Raw genomic sequence first — 21747 nt, 5'->3', positions numbered from 1 at the left:
AAATGGATGTATTAAATTTTATTATATGTGTGTGTGTGTGTGTGTGTGTGTGTGTGTGTGTGTGTGTGTGTGTGTGTGTGTGTGTGTGTATAACTTGGCCTTATGGGGTGGAAATTTGTCTTGGGTGTATTTCTGGACGTGGCGCCGGAAATTGTGGGAGGAGGTATTGTTGGTGGAGCAGAGGGAAGGGAGCATGAGAGGGGGAGGGGAGGTCTTGAGAGGGTCAGGCCTTGGGAGAGACTAGAGGTAAGGGGGGGCATTGTAGACCTAATTGGATGCAGAACAGTGGTGAGGGTGGTTAGTGATGGTGGTGGTGAGGGTATGTGTGTGGTGGAGGTGGTGGTGAGGGTGGTTAGTGGTGGGTGTGGTGGTGAGAGGTGGGTGTGGGTGGAGGGGTGAGGGGTGGTTAGGTGGTGAGGGTGGAGTGGGGTGGTTAGTGGTGGTGAGGTGGTGGTGGTGAGGGGTGGGTGTGGTGGTGGGAGGGTGGAGGGGTGGTGAGGTGGTAGGTGAGGGTGGTGGGTGGTCAGTGAGGTGGTGGAGAGGGTGGTTAGGTGGTGTGGTTGTAGAAGGGGTGGTGAGGTAAGTTGGGGGGTGATTATGGTGTGGTTTTGTGGTGAGGATGTGGCTGACGGGAGGATTGTACATTAGGTGATGGTGGTGTGGGCTGTGAATGGTAACATGGTGTGGTGGTGGTGGTGGTGTGGGCAGTGAATGGTAACATGGTGTGGTGGTGGTGTTGGTGGTGTGGGCAGTGAATGGCATGATGTGGTGTGGGCAGGAATGGTGGTGGTGGGCAGAATGGTAGCATGGTGTGGGGATAGCAATGTGGTGGTAGTAGAATGGTAACATGGTGTGGTGGTGTGGGCAGTGAATGGTAGCATGGTGGGTTGTGGTGTGGGCAGAATGGTAGCATGGTGTGGTTGTGGTGTGGGCAGTGAATGGTAGCATAGTGTGGTGGTGGTGGGGCAGAATGATAGCATGGTGTGGTTGTGGTGTGGGCAGTGAATGGTAGCATAGTGTGGGCAGGAATGGTAGCATGGTGTGGTTGTGGTGTGGGTGAATGGCATGGTGTGGTTGTGGGTGGGCAGTGAATGGCATAGTGTGTGGTGGTGGTGTGGGCAGTGAATGATAGCATGGTGTGGTTGTGGTGTGGCAGTGAATGGTAGCATAGTGTGGTTGTGTGGGCAGGAATGGCATGGTGTGGTTGTGGGCAGTGAATGGTAGCATAGTGGTTGTGGTGTGGGCAGTGAATGGTAGCATGGTGTGGTTGTGTGTGGGCAGAATGGTAGCAAGTGTGTGTGAGTGGTGGTGGTGGCAGAATGATAGCATGGTGTGGGGTGTGGGCAGGAATGTAGCATAGTGGGGCAGTAATGGTAGCAGGTTGTGGTGTGGCAGGAATGGTAGCATGTGTGTGGTGGTGGTGGTGGGCAGTGAATGGTAGCATGGTGGTTGTGGTGCTGGTCGTGATTTTTTATAGTGTGGGTGATGGTGTGTGGATGGCTGGGGTGACTGGTGGTGGCGTGTATTGCTGTTTGTTTCGTAGAGGAAATGAAATAAAATGGGAGAGGAAGGAGAAGCACAGTATGGAAGAGGGAGAAATAAAGAGGAGGAAAGAGGGTCGGAGGAGGAGGAAGGAGGGTCGGAGGAGGAGGAGGAGGTCGGAGGAGGAGGAGGAGGGTGGAGGGATAATGGTTAAGAGGTGGTAATCTTGTGTGACGTCACTGTTGCCGTGAAATATTAGACAAGTTCTGGAGTGTGAACGTCTTTCTTGTTACTACGTTACCTGTCGTCTACTCCCCTCCACTCCCACACACTCTCCAACCCCACACACACCCTCCACTCTAGTCTCCCCTTCACTCTAGTCTCCCTCCTTCCCATATTCTCCCTCCCTTTAGTACTCTTGTCCTCTCGCCATCCCATTCCTCTCCCCCAGCCCCGATATGACTACTCCCCACCCTTGTCGTTCGGTCCTTCCCTGTACTCCTGCCTAACACTCACCTTCCGGCTCCTGCCCTAACACTCACCCTCCTGGTACTCCTGCCCTAACACTCACCCTCCTGGAACTCCTGCCCTAACACTCACCTCCTGGTACCCTGCCCTAACACTCACCTCCTGGTACTCCTGCTCTAACACTCACCTCCTGGTACTCCTGCCCTAACACCACCTCCTGGCACTCCTGCCCCAACACTCCTGGCACTCTGCCCCAACACTCACCTCCTGGTACCCTGCTCTAACACTCACCTCCTGGTACCCCTGCCCTAACACTCACCTCCTGGTACTCCTGCCCTAACACCTCGCCTCCTGCACCTGCCCAACACCACCTCCTGGCAATTCTGCCCCAACACTCACCCCTCCTGGTACTCCTGCCCCAACACTCACCCCTGGTACCCTGCCCAACACCCTCCTGGCACCTGCCCTAACACTCACCTCCTGGCACCTGCCCCAACACTCACCCTCCTGGCACACCCCTGCCCCAACACTCACCCTCCTGGTACCCTGCCCTAACACTCACCCTCCTGGTACTCCTGCCCCAACACTCTCCACCTCCTCCTGGTACTCCTGCCCTAACACTCACCTCCTGGTACCCTGCCTAACACTCCCACCTCCTGGCACCTGCCCCAACACTCACCTCCTGTACTCCTGCCCCAACACTCACCTCCTGGTACTCCTGCCCCAAACTCGCCCTCCTGGTACTCCTGCTCTAACACTCTCCCTGGTACTCCTGCCCCAACACTCCACCCTCCTGGCACTTGCCCAACACTCACCTCCTGGCAATCCTGCCCTAACACTCACCCTCCTGGCACTGCTCCAACACTCACCTCCCTGGCACCCTGCCCTAACACTCACCCTCCTGGCACTCCTGTCTAACACTCACCCTGGTACTCCTGCTCTAACACTCACCCTCCTGGTACTCCTGCCCTAACACTCACCCTCCTGGCACTCTGCCCCAACACTCGCCCTCCTGGCACTGCCCCAACACTCATCCTGGCTCCTGCCCCAACACTCACCTCCTGGCATTCCTGCCCAATGACTCCCGGCACTCTGCCCCAACACTCACCCTCCTGGTACTCCTGCCCCAACACTCCACCTCCTGGTACTCCTGCCCAACACCCTCCTGGTACTCCTGCCCTAACACTCACCCTCCTGGTAATCCTGCCCTAACACTCACCTTCCTGGTACTCCTGCTCTAACACTCACCTCCTGGTACTCCTGCTCTAACACTCACCCTCCTGGTACCCTGCCCCAACACTCACCCTCCTGGCACTCCTGCTCCCAACACTGCCCTCCTCCTGGTACTCCTGCTCTAACACTCACCCTCCTGGCACCTCTGCCCTAACACTCACCTTCCTGGTACTCCTGCTCTAACACTCACCTCCTGGTACTCCCTGCCCCAACACTCACCCCCTGGCTCCTGCCCTAACACCTCACCTTCCTGGCACTTGCTCTAACACTCCACCCTCCTGGTACTCCTGCTCTAACACTCACCTCCTGGTACTCCTGCCTCAACACTCAACCCCTGGCACTCCTGCCCAACACTCCACCTCCTGGTACTCCTGCCCTAACACTCACCTCCTGGTACTCCTGCCCCAACACTCACCTTCCTGGTACTCTGCCCTAACACTCACCCTCCTGGCTACTCCTGCCCTAACACTCACCTTCCTGGTACCCTGCTCTAACACTCACCTCCCTGGTACTCCTGCTCTAACACTCACCCCTCCTGGCAACTCCTGCTCTAACACTCACCCTCCTGGTACTCCTGCTCTAACACTCACCCTGGCACTGCCCCACACTCACCTCCTGGCAATCCTGCCCTAACACTCACCTCCTGGTACTCCTGCCCTAACACTCACCTCCTGGTACTCTGCCCAACACTCCACCTCCGGTACTCCTGCCCCAACACACCTCACCTCCTGGTACTCCCACCCCAACACCTCCTGGTACTTGCCTAACACCACCTCCGTTCCTGCCCCAACACTCACCCTCCTGGTACTCCTGCCCTAACACTCACCCTCCTGGCACCCTGCCCCACACTCACCCTCCCTGGTACCCTGCCTAACACTCCACCTCCTGGCAATTCTGCCCCCTAACACTCACCTCCTGGTACTCCTGCCCCAACACTCCACCTCCTGGCACCTGCCCCAACACTCACCCTCCTGGTACTCTGCCCAACACTCAACCTCCTGGCAACTCTGCTCTAACACTCCCTCCTGGCACCTGTCCCAACACCCAACCTGCACCTGCCCCAACACCAATCCTGGCACCCTGCCTCCAACACCATCCTGGTACTCTGCCCAACACCTCACCCCCTGGCACTCCTGCTCTAACACTCACCCTCCTGGTACTCCTGCTCTAACACTCACCCTCCTGGTACTCCTGCTCCAACACTCACCTCCTGGCACTCCTGCCCTAAACACCTCCTGGCAACTCCTGCTCCAACACCACCTTCCTGGTACTCCTGCCTCTAACACTCACCCTCCCCTAGTACTCCTGCCCCAACACTCACCCTCCTGGCAATTCTAACACTCACCCTCCTGGCACTCCTTCTAACACTCCACCGGCACTCTGCTCCCCAACACTCACCTCCCACCCCTGCCCCAACCACCTCCTGGCACCTGCCCCAACACCACCTCCTGGTACTCCTGCCCCAACACCACCTCCTGGCACCTGCCCCACCACCTGCAATTCCCTGCCCCAACACTCACCCTCCTGGCACTCCTGCCCCAACACCCTCCTGGCCTCCTGCCCCAACACCTCCTCCTGGCACTCCTGCCCCAACACTCACCTCCTGGTACTCCTGCCCTAACACTCACCCTCCTGGTACTCTGCTCTAACACTCCACCCTGGTACTCTGCCTAACACTCCACCCTGGTACTCCTGCTCCAACACTCCCACCTCCTGGCACTCCCTGCCCCAACACTCACCTCCTGGCACTCTGCCCAACTCACCTGCACCTCTCCACCTACCTCCTGGCTCCTGCTCCAACACCTCAACTCCTGGCACCTGCCCACCTCCTGGTCTCTGCCCCAACACCCACCTCCTGGTATCCTGCTCTAACATCTCCTGGTGCTCCTGCCCTAACACTCACCCTCCTGGCACTTCTGCTCTAACATCACCTCCTGGTACTCCTGCCCCAACACTCACCCTCCTGGTACCCTGCCCCAACACTCCACCTCCTGGCATCCTGCTCTACCACCACCTCCTGGCACTCCTGCTCTAACACCCACCTCCTGGTACTCCTGCTCTACACTCACCCTCCTGGCACTCCTGCTCCAAATCACCACCTCCTGGCACCTGCCCCAACACTCCACCTCCTGGCACTCTGCCCAACACCCTCCTGGCACCTGCCTAACACTCACCCTCCTGGTACTCCTGCTCCATCACCATCCTGGTACTCCTGTCTCAACACTCACTCCTGGCACTCTGCCCCAACACCTATCCTGGCACCCCTGCCCTAACACTCACCCCTCCTGCTCCTGCCCCACCACCTCCTGGTACTCCCTGCTCTAACACCTCACCTCCTGGTACTCCTGCCCCAACACTCACCCTCCTGGTACTCCTGCTCTAACACTCACCCTCCTGGTACTCCTGCTCTAACACTCACCTGGTACCCTGCTCTAACACTCACCTCCTGGCACCCTGCCCATCACTCCACCTCCTGGCACCTGCTCCAACACTCACCTCCTGGTACTCCTGGCTCCAACACCTCCTGGTACTCCTGTCCCACCCCACCTCCTGGTACTCCTGCTCCAACACCTCACCTCACCTCCCACCTCCTGGTACTCCTGCCCCAACACCACCTCCTGGCACTCCTGCCCCAACACCTCATCCTGGCACTCCTGCCCCAACACTCACCCTTCCTGGCACTCTGCTCAACACTCACCTCCTGGCACCTCCCCCAACACTCACCCTCCTGGCACTCTGCTCAACACTCACCCTCCTGGTACTCCTGCCCAACACTCACCTGGTACTCCTGCCCAACACTCACCCTGGTACTCCTGCTCTAACACCACCCTCCTGGTACTCCTGCCCAACACTGCTCCACCCTCCTGGCAATCCTGCTCCAACACTCACCTCCCGGTTCTGCTCCACTCCACCTCCTGGCACTCTGCCCAACACTCACCTTCCTGGCACTCTGCCCCAACACTCACCTCCTGGTACTCTGCCCCAACACCTCTGCACCCCTGCCCCAACACTCACCTCCTGGTACCTCTGCCCTAACACTCCACCCTCCTGGTACCCTGTCCCCAACACCCCACCCTCCTGGTACTCCTGCTCCAACACTCACCCTCCCAATCCTGCCCCAACACTCCACCCTCCCTGTCTCCCCAATCACTCCACCTGGCACTCCTGCTCCCAACACTCACCTCCTGGTACTCCTGCCCCAACACCCATCCTGGAACTCTGCCCAACACCACCTCTGCACCTTCCCAACACCACCTCCCTGCACTTGCTCCACACTCCTCACCTCCTGGCACCCTGCCCTAACACCATCCTGGCACCTGCCCAACACCACTCCTGGTACTCCTGCCCTAACACTCACCTCCTGGTACTCCTGCCCTAACACCTCCTGGTACTCTGCCCCACTACTCACCCCTCCTGGTACTCCTGCTCTAACACTCACTCCTGGTACTCCTGCTCTAACACCACCTCCTGTACTCCTGCTCTAACACTCCACCCTGGTACTCCTGCTCTAACACCTCACCCTCCTGGTACTCCTGCCCTAACACTCTCACCCTCCTGGTACTCCTGCTCTAACACACTCACTCCTGGTACCCTGCCCCACTACTCACCTCCTGGTACTCTGCTCCAACACTCACCTCCTGCACTCTGCCCCAACACCCATCCTGGCACTCTGCTCCAACACTCACCTCCTGGCACTCTGCCCTAACACCTCCTGGCACCTCCCAACCTCACCTCTGGACTCCTCTCTAACTCACCTCCCTGGTACTCCTGCCCCTAACACTCACCCTCCTGGTACCCTGCTCCCTAACACTCACACCCTCCTGGTACTCCTGCCCTAACACTCACCCCTCCTGGTACTCCTGCCCCAACACCTCCACCTCCTGGTACTCCTGCTCTAACACTCACCTCCTGGTATCCTCCTGCTCTAACACTCACCTCCTGGCACCTGCCCTAACACTCACCTCCTGGCACCTTCTGCCCCAACACTCACCTTCCTGGCACTTGCTCCCAACACTCACCCTCCTGGTACTCCTGCTCTAACACTCACCTTCCTGGTACTCCTGCCCTAACACTCACCCTCCTGGGTACCCTGCCTCTACTACTCACTCCCTGACTCTGTTCTAACACTCACCTCCTGGTACCCTGCTCTGACCACCTCCTGGTACCTCTGCTCTAACACTCACCCTCCTGCACCCTGCTCTAACACTCACCCTCCTGGTACTCCTGCTCAACACTCTCACCCTCCTGGCACTTCTGCCCCAACACCACCTCCTGGTACTCCTGCTCTAACACTCACCTCCCTGCTCCTGCCTAACACCTCCTGGCACTCCTGCCCCAACACTCCTGGTACTCCTGCCCTAACACTCTCACCTCCCTGCCCCAGCACTCACCCTCCTGGTACTCCTGCTCTAACACCACCTCCTGTTCCTGCCTAACACTCACCTCCTGGTACTCCTGCTCTAACACTCACCTCCTGGTACTCCTGCCCTAACACTCACCTCCTGGTACTCCTGCCTAACACTCACCCTCCCGGGCCTCCTGCCCCAACACTCACCTCCTGGTACTCTGCCCTAACACTCACCCTCCTGGTACCTCTGCTCTAACACTCACCTCCTGGTGCTCCTGCTCTAACACCTCCTCCTGGTACTCCTGCTCTAACACTCACCTCCTGGTACTCCTGCCCTAACACTCACCTCCCAGTCCTGCCCTAACACTCCTCCTGGCACTCCTGCCCCAACACTCACCCTCCTGGTGCTCCTGCTCTAACACTCACCTCCTGGTACTCTGCTCTAACACTCCACCTCCTGGTACTCCTGCCCCACACTCACCCTCCTGGTACTCCTGCCCCAACACTCACCTCCTGGTACTCCTGCCCTAACACTCACCTCCTGGTACTCCTGCTCCCCAACACTCCACCCTCCTGGCACTCCTGCTCTAACACACCTCCTGGTGCTCCTGCTCTAACACTCACCCTCCTGGTACCCTGCTCTAACACTCCACCTCCTGGTACTCCTGCCCTAACACTCACCTCCTGGCACTCCTGCTCTAACACTCACCTCCTGGTACCCTGCCTCTAACACTCACCCTCCTGGTACTCCTGCCCTAACACTCACCCTCCTGGTACTCCTGCCCTAACACTCACCCTCCTGGTAGTCCCCTTCACTAGTGCTTTTACAGGGGCTCGTCAGTGTGGCAGTCCTGTGTTTGTTTACATTCGACAGAAGGAACTGCAATAGTAAACAAAATGGTATCAGAATAAAATAGTGTTGAAACAAATATCTCAAATTTAATGATTTGTGGAATGTTTATTTGACGAGCTCCAGTAAACATGCTGAAGGGACCGCACACACTCGCTACAATGCTCCAAGTTACCATCTTGCCCAGTAGACCGGTCCAACAACCTCCGTCCCTCCCTCAAAACTGCTTCAATCTCAACATAGTCAGTCCGTGGTTCAGTACCACCACTAGAAGAAGAATACGGTCACATTCTGACAGTTGTTAAGTCGCACATCTCAAAGACAAATATTCTGTCTTATGTTGAAGAATAATTTATTTACGTGTACATGATCTGACCTGACCTGACCTACCGGGGAGAGAGAGAGAGAATTCAATTAATGAAGACTGAAAAGAGAGAGGAACTCTTCTCTGATACCCTCTGTGTACACGTACAGTATATATTTTATTCTTTGCTGTAATGCAGAATATTTGTCTTGGTAATGTGCGACTTAACAACTGCCAATGCTCAAGGTGGGCCGTGATTGGCTGTACTGCTGGCGGGCTGACTGGGTGAGGGTGGTGGTGCTGAGACCACGTACATTTCGTATCGAATTTGTGTGGATTCCGTCCCATGTTGGAATCAGGTATCATGACCGTGCTGATAGACTGGCCAATGAGGCATGTAAGAAAGAAAATGTTGACCGTGACTTTGGTCTGTCCAATGCTGTAATTAAAAACATTCAAGTCAGAATCATGAACTCTGATCTAGAAAATGAAATGCAGAGGACCTGACAGTTGTAGCATTAGTAAATATGACAAATTTGTAACAAAAGTTCCGGTATGGCCAGCATAAGGACAGAACCAGACAATGTGATGTAGTCATGGCCAGTTAGGCTGGATACAGACACATCTGAAGTTAGTAACGCTGTACCCATACCGGAACACTCAGCATGTAAACTTTGTGATAAACCTTTAAAGCATACTTGAACACTATATTATTGAATGTGACACTGTCAAAGACTTCAGGCCACCTGACTTATTATCTTGAACTATGTAATTACTTCATTGAATCAGGTGTTGCGAGGACATTCTTGCTGTTTATCCCAAATTTGCTAGCCCACACTGATTAGTCTTCAATTAGAATATGACTCAATGTATGTGATCCACTGACCTATATATGCTGGTAGATATGTGTATTTTCCTTCTTTGTGTACGAACCTCTGTCCTGCGTGGCAGTGAACAGTGCATTACCCACATGAATCACCTATATATAGTAACAATATATATGATGCATTCTTTGTACGAACCTCTGTCCTGTATATGGTGAAGTGACATTACCCACATGAATCTGACCGACGTATATGTATGTATGTGTTGCGATGTGCATGTATATGTGCATGTACGTGTATATGTGTATGTATATACGTATGTATGTATATATGTGTGTGTGTGTGTGTGTGTGTGTGTGTGTGTTTACATATATTTATATGTACTGTCAATGAATATGATGCAACTCTTTGTGTACGAACCTCTGTCCTGCATGGCAGTGACAGTGACCTTACCCATATGAATCTGACCTATATACATTTATAGTTGTTAATGAATATGATGTATTTCTTTGTGTGTGAACCTCTGTCCTGCGTGACAGTGAAGTAATACCACCCTCAGTGTCAAGACCTGACTGAATTACTCAGAATAGGCAAACTCTACTACAAGCTCTGTAAATTTGTTAAACTAAAAAAAAAAACATTTGGGAAATAGGCCCAATACAAGAGGAACGATCTCCCCACCTATATATTATCTACAGTGACACCACGCCTCCCACTAGAATAGGTAACAAAGATATTTTGTATGCGGACATCACTCAATACAACACATCAAGGAAAATCATGAGCGTTACAGGCCGACAACATCAGGCGGGAATTAGAAAGGGTAAATAACTATGAAAACAATGGAAAATCAAACCAGTCTCCCGAAATTCAGTGATACCCTTATGCAGAGGAAAACCCATCCATTAGTAACAATAATGCCCAGATAGAATAAAGGCAGAGGCACACCTCCTGGGCCTGCATATGTCCACTACAGGTTACTCCCATCATGTCCCACACCAGGAAGAAAGGCAAGAAAGACAGAAAAAAACTATACCGCTTTAAAGCGCTTCCTGAAAATAAAACTCCGCCAGGTGACATCATTTATCACACCGATATTAACACCAGCAATACCTCTTCATACTATGAGCACCACTCAAATATTAAAATTACAGGTGGTAAAATGAAAGCCCTAAGATTCGTCACAGGTGAAAAACCCTTCACCAGAACCACAGCCGAGATACAAGAAAACCTGGGAATGAAACCCATCAACCCTGTGCACCGGGAATCTGGCAAGAGATAGAACGATCAGAGCAAGAACTCCTTAAAGACTCCCGCCAGATAACGACAACAACCATACATGGTTCCCAATACGAAATCCCAAAAGGTCCATTACCCCTGATCTACACGGCCAGGCAATAGACAACCCCTCTAGACCAGCATCCGCCAGTAGGGTCGGCGGAATATGAAATAAGGCTTAAAACACCTATAAATGGGACAGGGTAGGCTGTCTAGTGCCTGTACCGACAGACAATAACTAAACCATGACCCAACCCAAACACACTAACTTAGCTAGCGGTCAGCCCGCCCTCTCTTACCTCCTCCTAAATTTCTTCAATTTCCGAACTACAACTTCCCCCACCTCTAATCTTCCTTCATTCCTCCTTTCCTAAAAAAAAAAACGATGCCCAGAACTGTATCCAACGTCATGTACCTCCCCCCTCCCCAGTACCCAGGTCTGGCTCCAGTTCAGACAGCTTCATATGTTAAATATTTACATTAACCGGTGATGAGGAAGGATCAAACTGGCGCACTTCAGCGACAGGCGATGTGGGAAGGTAACTAATTAGCTTAAATTCCACAGTGAAAATGGTGACGATATTGCTACTGAGATTACCGTACCTTGAAACATTCTCTTGTTCCCTGACGCTGATGTTGCTAGATAAATTGACTTCGGGGAACTCTTAAGTTTGGGAAATTTTGGAGAGCGTCGCTGTTGAGGTCTTGGTAAACGTTTACTCTTATGTGGGAAGATGAAAACTTGTGTAAATGTTAAGGTTGCCTCGCCCCGCCTTTCGTTCTTCTCGTCCATGTCGGTTCCCTTAATGTTCCATTATACAGTACAGTATTTTGCACCTCCCCTCGGGCTTTCTTGGCTATTCATTACTTCCGCTCTTCTCTTACTCCTACTCCTCCATGCCTCCCATGTCTTAACTCTTTCCTCCTCCTCCCTCCCTCCCTCCCTCTAGTCATGAGCTAGGCTAGCCTTCCCTCCCTCTAGTCATGAGCTAGGCTAGCCCTCCCTCCCTCTAGTCATGAGCTAGGCTAGCCCTCTCCCCTAGTCATGAGCTAGGCTAGCCCTCCCTCCCTCTAGTCATGAGCTAGGCTAGCCCTCCCTCCCTCTAGTCATGAACTAGGCTAGCCCTCCTCCTCCACAGTCATGAACTAGGCTAGCTCTGCCTGGCTGTCTTTCGACCAGTGGTCACGCACGTCGTGGTAGCGAGGGGCCAGTATCCCCCTTTACACACACGATCCCAGGTTATTGTCTAAGTTTGCTCAGTGGACTTCCGTTTCTCTGACTTTTATCCCTGGAGTTGTCTCGTGGAGGGAGTTGCAACATAAAGCGCTGACGGTCAGTAAATAAATACGTACACCTCAAAGATAAGTTCATGGATTATTTTTAAGTTTACTTAAGCTTGTCCGAAAATGTCTCTCTTTAACAATTTTAATAATTGTTTAGCTGGTATATGCAGTTGGTGAGCTAAACGATAAGAAATAAAATATGAATAGTTATCTTCGCAGTAAAACTGTGGTTTGGATGGTAGAACTGGTGGGGGTAAAGTGTGAGTGAAGGAAGGTTGTCCTGGTAGGAGGAGGAGGTTAAAAGTGGTTGTCACACACACCCTGGCTGGTGTAGTAGTGTTTTTGTTCAACACTCGCCCGTGTAATACTGAAGGTAACCATTATTTTATGAATGAATGAACTTAGTGTGCGCCTCTGTCATAACTGAGGCGTTCCCTGGTTGCTGTAGGAACTCTGTATAGAATGTTGTTTGGCATAAATTCAATAATATTTTTATCATCTCATCTGAAAAACCATGTCATGGTCGGCGGAAGTGTCTAGTCAAGATAACGGTCCAACATCCGGTGACGGACCACAGCACTAGTGAGGCTGCCTAACCCAGTGGTCTTCATACTTAGCTCACCAATAATACTCAACGGGTCATTATCATTCTCTACCGCCGACCACCAGTTTCTCTAATGTAGATAGGTAGATGGAGGGATGGGGAGAACTTGTTGACACAGCATCTCAAAGAACATTGTAACATTCTGTGTGTGTGTCTTAGTAATATTAGTACTGTAGCAGGTGACCGCCAGCCATGTTGTGTCGTGTTGCCTTCATAACCACAGCCCGAATTTTCCTGGGAATTGCATGACCTCGTCTTCAAGAGTGACAGGATCTGTGTGTGTGTGTTTAACTCTAGTTGCAGTCGGTCCGGTCTTTCTCTGTCCTCAAAATAACTTGAGAACAGATTTATACATTAACATAAATCTTGATAGACTTGATCCTCACGTGACAAGGTCCACATGATAAACATTTGGTGTAAATCGCGACCAAATTAACAAGTGTTGCCATGGTAACTCTTTTTAGTGATAAAACAGTTTTTTGGGCGTTAAAGAATGAGAGGACACACTTGTGACTACAGTAACAATGTTACTGCTTCAATATTAACCCCGGCCTGGTGACGGTTCACGGGTAGAGTTTACATCTATTCAAATGTTTATTATTATTATTATTATTATTATTATTATTATTATTATTATTATTATTTACTTCCCCTCTAGTATCAGCATAGCTTAACATTCCGTCTCAACGTATCTGTAATGGTATTTCCCGACGCAGACTCCCCACCTGCCTCAATAATATTGACCTGTCAGTAACACTTGGTTTGGTGCTTTCTGCCCCTCCTCCATTACTGATATTACTATGTTTGTCTTATAATATAATACCTATCATCTTTCCTTCTCTCCCAATTACACGAGGAGGATGAGGGAGTGGTGGGGGAGTAACGGTGTGAGGCAGAGCACAATAGGACAAGCTTGATGTTAACATTTACTAATTGTTGATTTCTTTTGTTTCAGGTAAGTGGCGGTGACGGTGGTGTTGTGGTGAGTGTGTTGTGTTGTCTCCCTTAGTACGGTACTCCATGAAATATAATGAAACGCCACCATCTGTTCTCCTAAACTTATTTCGTCGTGGAAACAAATCAGTAACATACCTAATCCTGACGTAATCTGGGTCAAATTAGGTTTGACTTTTCCTCTCGCGAATGTCTGGTTTAGTCCCCGGATAATTTCACCTTGAGACTAACGACCCTCATGCTAACCTAACTCTTCCCCAGGTAGCCTTAGGATGGTTAATTTTAAGGGGACATTAGCTCGGGGCTTAATCTTAAGGTGATCCCAAACAATCTCCCCAACGACTGGTACAAGTTTTCTGGAATTAAAAACAAACAAGTTCTACACAGTGATTAATAAAGACCTTGGAAATTATCCTTTTTATTCATCATTATATCTTGACGGGATACATTATTATTATATTATTTTTATTATATTATATTATATTTATTATTATTATTATTATTATTATTATTATTATTATGACATGAAAAAAGAGACATGTTATCGTTTGATAGTACAGTGCAGACGTTTAGTCAATGTGAAATTTGTTCTGGTACACAGCGACTTTTTCCCAGCACTGTTTGTTCTCTTGTGCAGTAAGTAGCGGGTGGCACCTGTTGAGCGACTGTTGCAGAATCTCTTGACTTGTTAATGGATTATTGTAAAAATGTGTTGAGATCTGTTGAGCCTTTTGGTACAACCTGTGACGGTAGGCGGGTGGTGTAATGGTTCATCACAGTAATGTTGGGAATAGTTGGAAATGGTGGATATAAGTGATGTCAGGGGAAGAAGGAAGTGTTGGCAGGTGCCCAAGAGTCAGTGAAGGCGTATAATTTAGATGGTGACCACCAGAGATGATGGTAGCTATAGATGGTGTCAGGTGCAGTAGGTGGTGGGGGCCATGAAACAGGTAGACGGGGTCGACATCGCTTGAGAATTGTGTTTCACAAATCATGTTTCAAACCCCTGCCCACATGTCATGACACCCGTCAGATGCCGGGCGAAGAGTGGGTGTGGGTGGTGCTGTACACAACACTTGAGGCTACACCCTTATATATACTCACACGGGTGTATTTCGTATCCGGAGTATATAATTTGTAAAGTGGAATGTAAACACTGTTCTTTAAGTAAAGTTGTCGGGCAAATGTTGAGACGCTGGTTGATCTTTAACACTTCTTCTCTGTATCACGTAACCTGCACACGTTGTTCACTCGGCCACATACCTCTTGTACCATCATTAATGACATATGTCAGCCATATTGCAGTTAGGTATATATAATAATAAACGGACGTTTCCGTCTGTCTGCGAGTGGCTATATCTATCTGTTCCAACTATAGCTACCAAAACGGAAGCAGAGACCTAAACCCCACACACACACACACACACACATATACATATATATATATATATATATATATATATATATATATATATATATATATATATATATATATATATATATATATAAGTAAATCACTGGGTGCGTGATCTAGGTATGCTGACCACAAGGAAAGAAAACTTGAGTTCGTGTAATTCACATCTTCAGGGGTGAGTACAGACAAAAGAAATACAAACCAAGGTGTATATATACAGAGGTGAGACCAGGTCACAATGGTCAGGTATTAGGTAATGACCCTACTAATCTTTAAATAGCACACAACGGTTGGTGGTCAGGTCAGAGGTAAGGTGACCTTCTCACCTGGTACAAATCTTCTTAATTACAAAATTGTCCAGTTTGTACAGGCCATTACTCAAATTCATGTTGAATGCTTCGGTATGTTTATAAGACTAGATTCTATGATGTTCCTAATATCAATTGAATTACAAGGTAATATTGAGGAGGCATTATCCCAGTCAATGCAATGCTTGTTATCCCTCAAATGAACAAAAGAGCATTGGATTCTGCCTGTCCTAACACTGTATTTGTGTTGTTTAATTCTAGTTGCAAGATCTTTGCCTGTCTGGCCTAAGTAAAACATATTACATTCCTTGCAAGGAACTTTATAAATGCAACCAATTGTGTTGTTGGGGGAGTTCTTGAGCTTCGACTTACGACCGTCGGGACTTACCATAGATAAAAAAATTGTTGTTTTTCCAAATGACACGCATTTTCTAATCCGAAACGTTTCCAGTTAATGTAGTCTCCATGTTATAGAAATTATGGGGGCCCCATGTGCATTCAACTGACTACATTAAAGGTAAGGGCTCAGTCACACAGTTTCCATTCCTCATTATTTATTACTTTCACTGTACTGTATCCATTCCTCATTATTTATTACTTTTGCTGTTCTGTATTTCATTGTAGACATTTTATTATATATCTATGTCGGACTTACGACCTGGATTTGGGTCCTAACCGTCGTAAGTCGAGGTCTAGCTATGTATATATATATATATATATATATATATATATATATATATATATATATATATATATATATATATATATATATATATATATATATATATATATATATATATATATATATATATATAAGTAAATCACTGTAGGTGGCGTGATCTAGGTATATGCTGATAACCACAAGGAAAGAAAAACACGAAGTTCCCAAGCCTAGAATTCATCTTCGGGTGAGACAGACTAGTCTGTACTCACCGCTAATGATGTACTGAAGCTCGTATTTTAATTATATATATATATATATATATATATATATATATATATATATATATATATATATATATATATATATATATATATATATATATATATATATATATATATATATATATATATATATATAATTTTTTTTTTTTTTTTTACACAGGTCTAAGATAAACAATTTTCATCTGGAGGTGCTGGGTTTGAACCTGAGCCACCATGGTTGATAGTCAGGCAGTTTACATTGTGTCTATTACCGACTCTGGTTTCTGGGTCCCAAGGTTGTGTATCTTGGTATTACTATCGACCACGGACCCCCTGGGTGGTCTAGGCAAAAAAAAAAATCTTCCCCTACTGTGATATCGCCACAACGATTGCAGTAGGTGGTTACCCATGTCAGGGAATACAAACAGTGACAGTCACGGTTAGATTAGGTTGAAGTGGTTACCCGTGTCAGGCAGGGCTGACGGACAGTCAAGGTTATACAGTATATACCTAACCTGAGCGAAGCTGAAATAATTTGCGAGAACTTTATAAGAGTAAACAGGTCAATTAGTGACATCATAATTCTTGTTGGCAGTTTAAACTTTAAACCACGAAAACCCACTGCACAGTTTTTCACAAAAGAGAAAACTCACCCCCAGACTTGGACCCCCTGTACCTTGGTATACAGTCCTCAAACGTGAACAAAATACTAAATTCCTCGGAGTTATTGTTGATGAGAAACTAAGCTGGCGAAACCACATGCAAGCCATTCACAGTAAAGTCAATAAACAGTGCGGTATCCCGCATCACACTAGACAGTCACTCACTCTCCCAGCAATGAAAGAAATCTATTATGATCTTGTTTACCAACACCTGATACACTGTCTCACATTATAGGGGCGTCTGTTTCAATAAAAACACCCCTTATCACTGCGCAGGAGAGTTGTGCAGACATTGACCTAATTGAAAAAAAATAACGAACAATTTGCTAGTTTGAAAATGTAAAAATTTGAGGATATAACACTTACTGCTGTGCTGTAATTGTTTATAAATCAGTTGCTCATTGATTGAATATAATTATTTCCAGTTCCGGAATAATGAGACATACTACTTAAGATACCGTACCATGAGCTACTAAGACCACCCACCTATGTGCTCCTCCCAGAACAAAGACTACGCTCCCTTCCTTTAAATCATCTCTTAAAAATTATCTATTGTCTAAGTATTTTTGTAACAATTACGTTTTATGTTTTTGCTCTAACATCTAGGCGTGAATTTGTTTAAGGTGTAGAACCTGTCGCTAACACACCAATCACACCCTGAATTAACGAGCTGAGTGACCCAGTGTCAAGGAATAGTTCGAAAAGGCCGGACAACGAGCCAACTGCACTGGCTAACCATTACCCCGGAACACGATCCGCAAATCGATTAACATCCAGGTCCCCAATTACTGCTGGGTAGACAGAGGCAAATGGCGTAAAGAAATTTGCCCATAGTTTCACCCTGCCCTGGGATCGAACCCGGGTCCGCTGGCTTGCGAGGCGAGCATCCTGACCATTACATCACAGGTCGCCACACACTCCATTAATTATTACAACTTCAACCCGGGTTCATCATAACCTGAGAGAAGAAGTGTTTGTTATGCTGACCTTGATATTTTTACTGTGTGTTTTAGTTCGTTTACTGGACACAGTGGGAGGGTATTGTTGTGAGGCACGCGGCGGCTGACGTTACTTTTAGGTAAAGTTTCGCTGGCGGTGTCACGTGTCTGAATAGTGGAACTGTGCTGTTCTCTAGCTGCTTGTCTTTGTCTTCTCTCGTTTTTACTTTATTCTATTTTTCTTTACTTTCTTTTTTTTGCTCGGGAAAATAATTCTCGTTATTTAGGGTTGGGGTTGAAGCGTGAGACCCAGTGTGTGTTATGAAGGTTGGTGCGTTTTACTGACTAACGGAACACTGAGACGGAAGGATGGCTCTGGCTACTTACCTTATTAATATTATTGTTTTTGTTACCATAAAGGAAATGATAATTCCCTCATTCATGACACTAAGAAGACTTGTCATTATGTATGTTAACGTGCTACATCAGGCGTGTAAGGAAGACGTTTATATGCTAGAGATTGGTCGTTTGATAACTTGGACCCCCTGGACTAAATTTCTTCATCACATCACATTTTTTTTTTTACCTCGGCACTGGTTATTAGGTATCTGGAAGTGGGTCCGTAAGCTGGACGGCCGGGGCAACGAGAAAAAACTTGACAATTTATAGTGTAATAATAATAAAAAAAATAATGGAGTTATATAATTACGGGTGTGGAGATAATGGTAGATAATAATGAGAATAAAACTGAGGGTGGGAGAGCCAGGGGGGAGGTAGAGGTGGAGGATGAATGAGTGCTGAGAGATACAACCTGTGGCGCCATTGGTAAAGACAGCCCCTAAACGTTTGGAGTGGAGGGCCGTGGTCACCGTCCCTCAGACATGATGCTGCCACACTACCATACTGTATATTAGTTGTCTGGTGGTTTTATTTGTAAAAATGTGTAGGCTAGTGTATATTAGCTTATATAATGTATATAGTGTATTATTAAACGAGTTCTGTTTACTGTGTAGTTCTTTTGTATATATAGTCTCGTTCAAGATTCTTCAAACACTGCTGGGAACAGCTAGCAACTCGAGGCCCTTTGTTTAATATAGTAAGCAGTATAATATAATACGAAACAAAAAAGCCCAACCATTAAATTAAGCAACGGGGAACTAAGTAACCAATCGCCGATCACTTTTATTCATAATTTTTACTACGTACTATTGTAAACAAACGGCCTTGAGTTCTTGAGTTGCCAGCTGTTTCCAGCAATGTTCGAAGAATCTTGAACGAGACTGTACGTTATTGATTTTTTTGTTTATGATCTCAAGAACAACATTATTTTGTTTTATTTTAAATGGTCATGGGAAGCGAAGACTCGCGGGAACTGTAACTGTCTGTCGTAACTCTTGACGTATTCAACTTCTTAAAAACTGATAGATGAATTATGTTGAAATTTTATTTGTCTCTTTGATGACGTCATTTCTACTTAGCAGTGTCTCGGACATGGCCTGTCGAACACGGCCACAACATTACTAAAAATAGAAATTCCCTGAACTGTATTCTTTGCCGTGAACAACTAGTCGGATTTATCTCGTATTTACTGGTAATGTATTTTCAGTTGCTCGTCTTCAACATGGCTGTGCTCAGTGTAGTGCGTCCAGGCACATCACTCTTGTACTTTAGTTAGGATTAGGTAATATTTACTCTGCTACAGAAATATTAGTTGTCTTGATCTAGAAAAAGTGAAGGTTACTGGAATACTTACTGCCAGCTGTCACTCTTGTTTAAAAATGCTCCATTCTGCTGTTGGTTCAGTCATCGGCGATCATTAACGTCATGCCGCCCTTTGATTGGTTCCCTGAACGTCAATTTTCTTCCATTGATTGGCTCTGAATTCCTGGCGAGCACTTGATTGGCTCTCTGGACTTCCTTCTCTCCAGTGTACTGTTCTCACGACGTCGCTCATCTCAGTGATTAGGTTTAGACGTCTAATGAATGGCTCATTGGCTCTCTGGACGTTACTTTACCATTGACTGGCTCCCTGGACGTTAGCTTACCCTTGACTGGCTCCCTGGACGTTAGTTTACTCTTGACTGGCTGTCTGGACATTACTTTACTGGCTCTTTGGACGTTAGTTTATCATTGACTGGCTCTTTGGACGTTAGTTTATAATTGAATGGCTCTTTGGACGTTAGTTTATCATTGACTGGCTCTTTGGACGTTAGTTTATAATTGAATGGCTCTTTGGACGTTAGTTTATCATTGATTGGCTCTTTGGATGTTAGTTTACCACTGCCTGGCTCTTTGGACGTTAGTTTACCACTGCCTGGCTCTTTGGACGTTAGTTTATCATTGACTGGCTCTTTGGGCGTTAGTTTACCACTGCCAGGCTCTTTGGACTAGTTTACCACTGCCTGGCTCTTTGGACGTTAGTTTACCACTGCCTGGCTCTTTGGACGTTAGTTTACCACTGCCTGGCTCTTTGGACGTTAGTTTACCACTGCCTGGCTCTTTGGACGTTAGTTTATGATTGACTGGCTCTTTGGGCGTTAGTTTACCACTGCCAGGCTCTTTGGACGCTAGTTTGCCACTGCCTGGCTCTTTGGACGCTAGTTTACCACTGTCTGGCTCTTTGGACGTTGTTTACCACTGCCTGGCTCTTTGGACGTTAGTTTACCACTGCCTGGCTCTTTGGACGTTAGTTTCTGCCTGGCTCTTTGGACGTTGTTTACCACTGCCTGGCTCTTTGGACGCTAGTTTACCACTGCCAGGCTCTTTGGACGCTGTTTGCCACTGCCTGGCTCTTTGGATGCTAGTTTACCACTGTCTGGCTCTTTGGACGTGTCTCAGTGATTAACTTACTGGACGTAGTGTTGGCCTTGGCAGACTAGCAGAAGATGGAACTGCTTTATACATGAGCCAACCCTCGTGAGCCGTTGTATACATGAGCCAACCCTCGTGAGCTGTTGTATACATGAGCCAACCCTCGTGAGCTGTTGTATACATGAGCCAACCCTCGTGAGCTGTTGTATACATCAGCAACCCTCGTGAGCTGTTGTATACATAAGCCACCCTCGTAGCTGTTGTATACATAAGCCAGCCCTCCTTGGGGCTGCTGGATACATGAGCCACCCTCGTGAGCTGTTGTATACATGAGCCAACTCTCCTCGGGAACCCTTGTATACATGAACCAACCCTCAGGAGCTGCTGTATCCATGAACCAACCCTCGGAACTGTTGTATACATGAACCAACCCTCGAGAACTGCTGTATACCTGAACCAACCCTTGGAGCTGTTGTATACATGAACCACCCTCGTGAGCTGTTGTATACATGAGCCCTCGTGAGCTGTTGTATACATGAACCAACCCTCGTGAGCTGTTGTATATGAGCCAACTCTCGTGAGCTGTTGTATACATAGACCTCTCTCGTGAGCTGTTGTATACATGACCCAACCCTCGTGAGCTGTTGTATACATGGACCAACTCTCGTCGTGAGCTGTTGTATACATGAACCAACCCGTGAGCTGTTGTATATGAGCCCTCTCCTTGTGAGCTGTTGTATACATGAACCAACTCTCGTGAGCTGTTGTATACATGCACCAACCCTCGTGAGCTGTTGTATACATGAGCCAACCCTCGTGAGCTGTTGTATACATGAGCCACCCTCGTGAGCTGTTGTACATGAGCCAACCCCGTCAGCTGTTGTATACATGAGCCAGCCCTCCTTGGGGCTGCTGGAAACATGAGCCAACCCTCGTGAGCTGTCGTATACAGCCAACCCTCGTCAGCTGTTGTCGCAGGCCAGCCCTCCCCTGGGGGCTGCTGGATACCCGAGCAACCCTCGTGAGCTGTTGACATGAGCCAATCCTCGTGAGCTGTTGTA

Source organism: Homarus americanus, unplaced genomic scaffold, assembly GCF_018991925.1.
Source record: "Homarus americanus isolate GMGI-L3 unplaced genomic scaffold, GMGI_Hamer_2.0 scaffold48354, whole genome shotgun sequence".
Lineage (NCBI taxonomy): Eukaryota > Metazoa > Arthropoda > Malacostraca > Decapoda > Nephropidae > Homarus > Homarus americanus.
The sequence above is the reverse complement of the archived record's forward strand: the minus strand, read 5'-3'. Positions refer to the sequence as shown.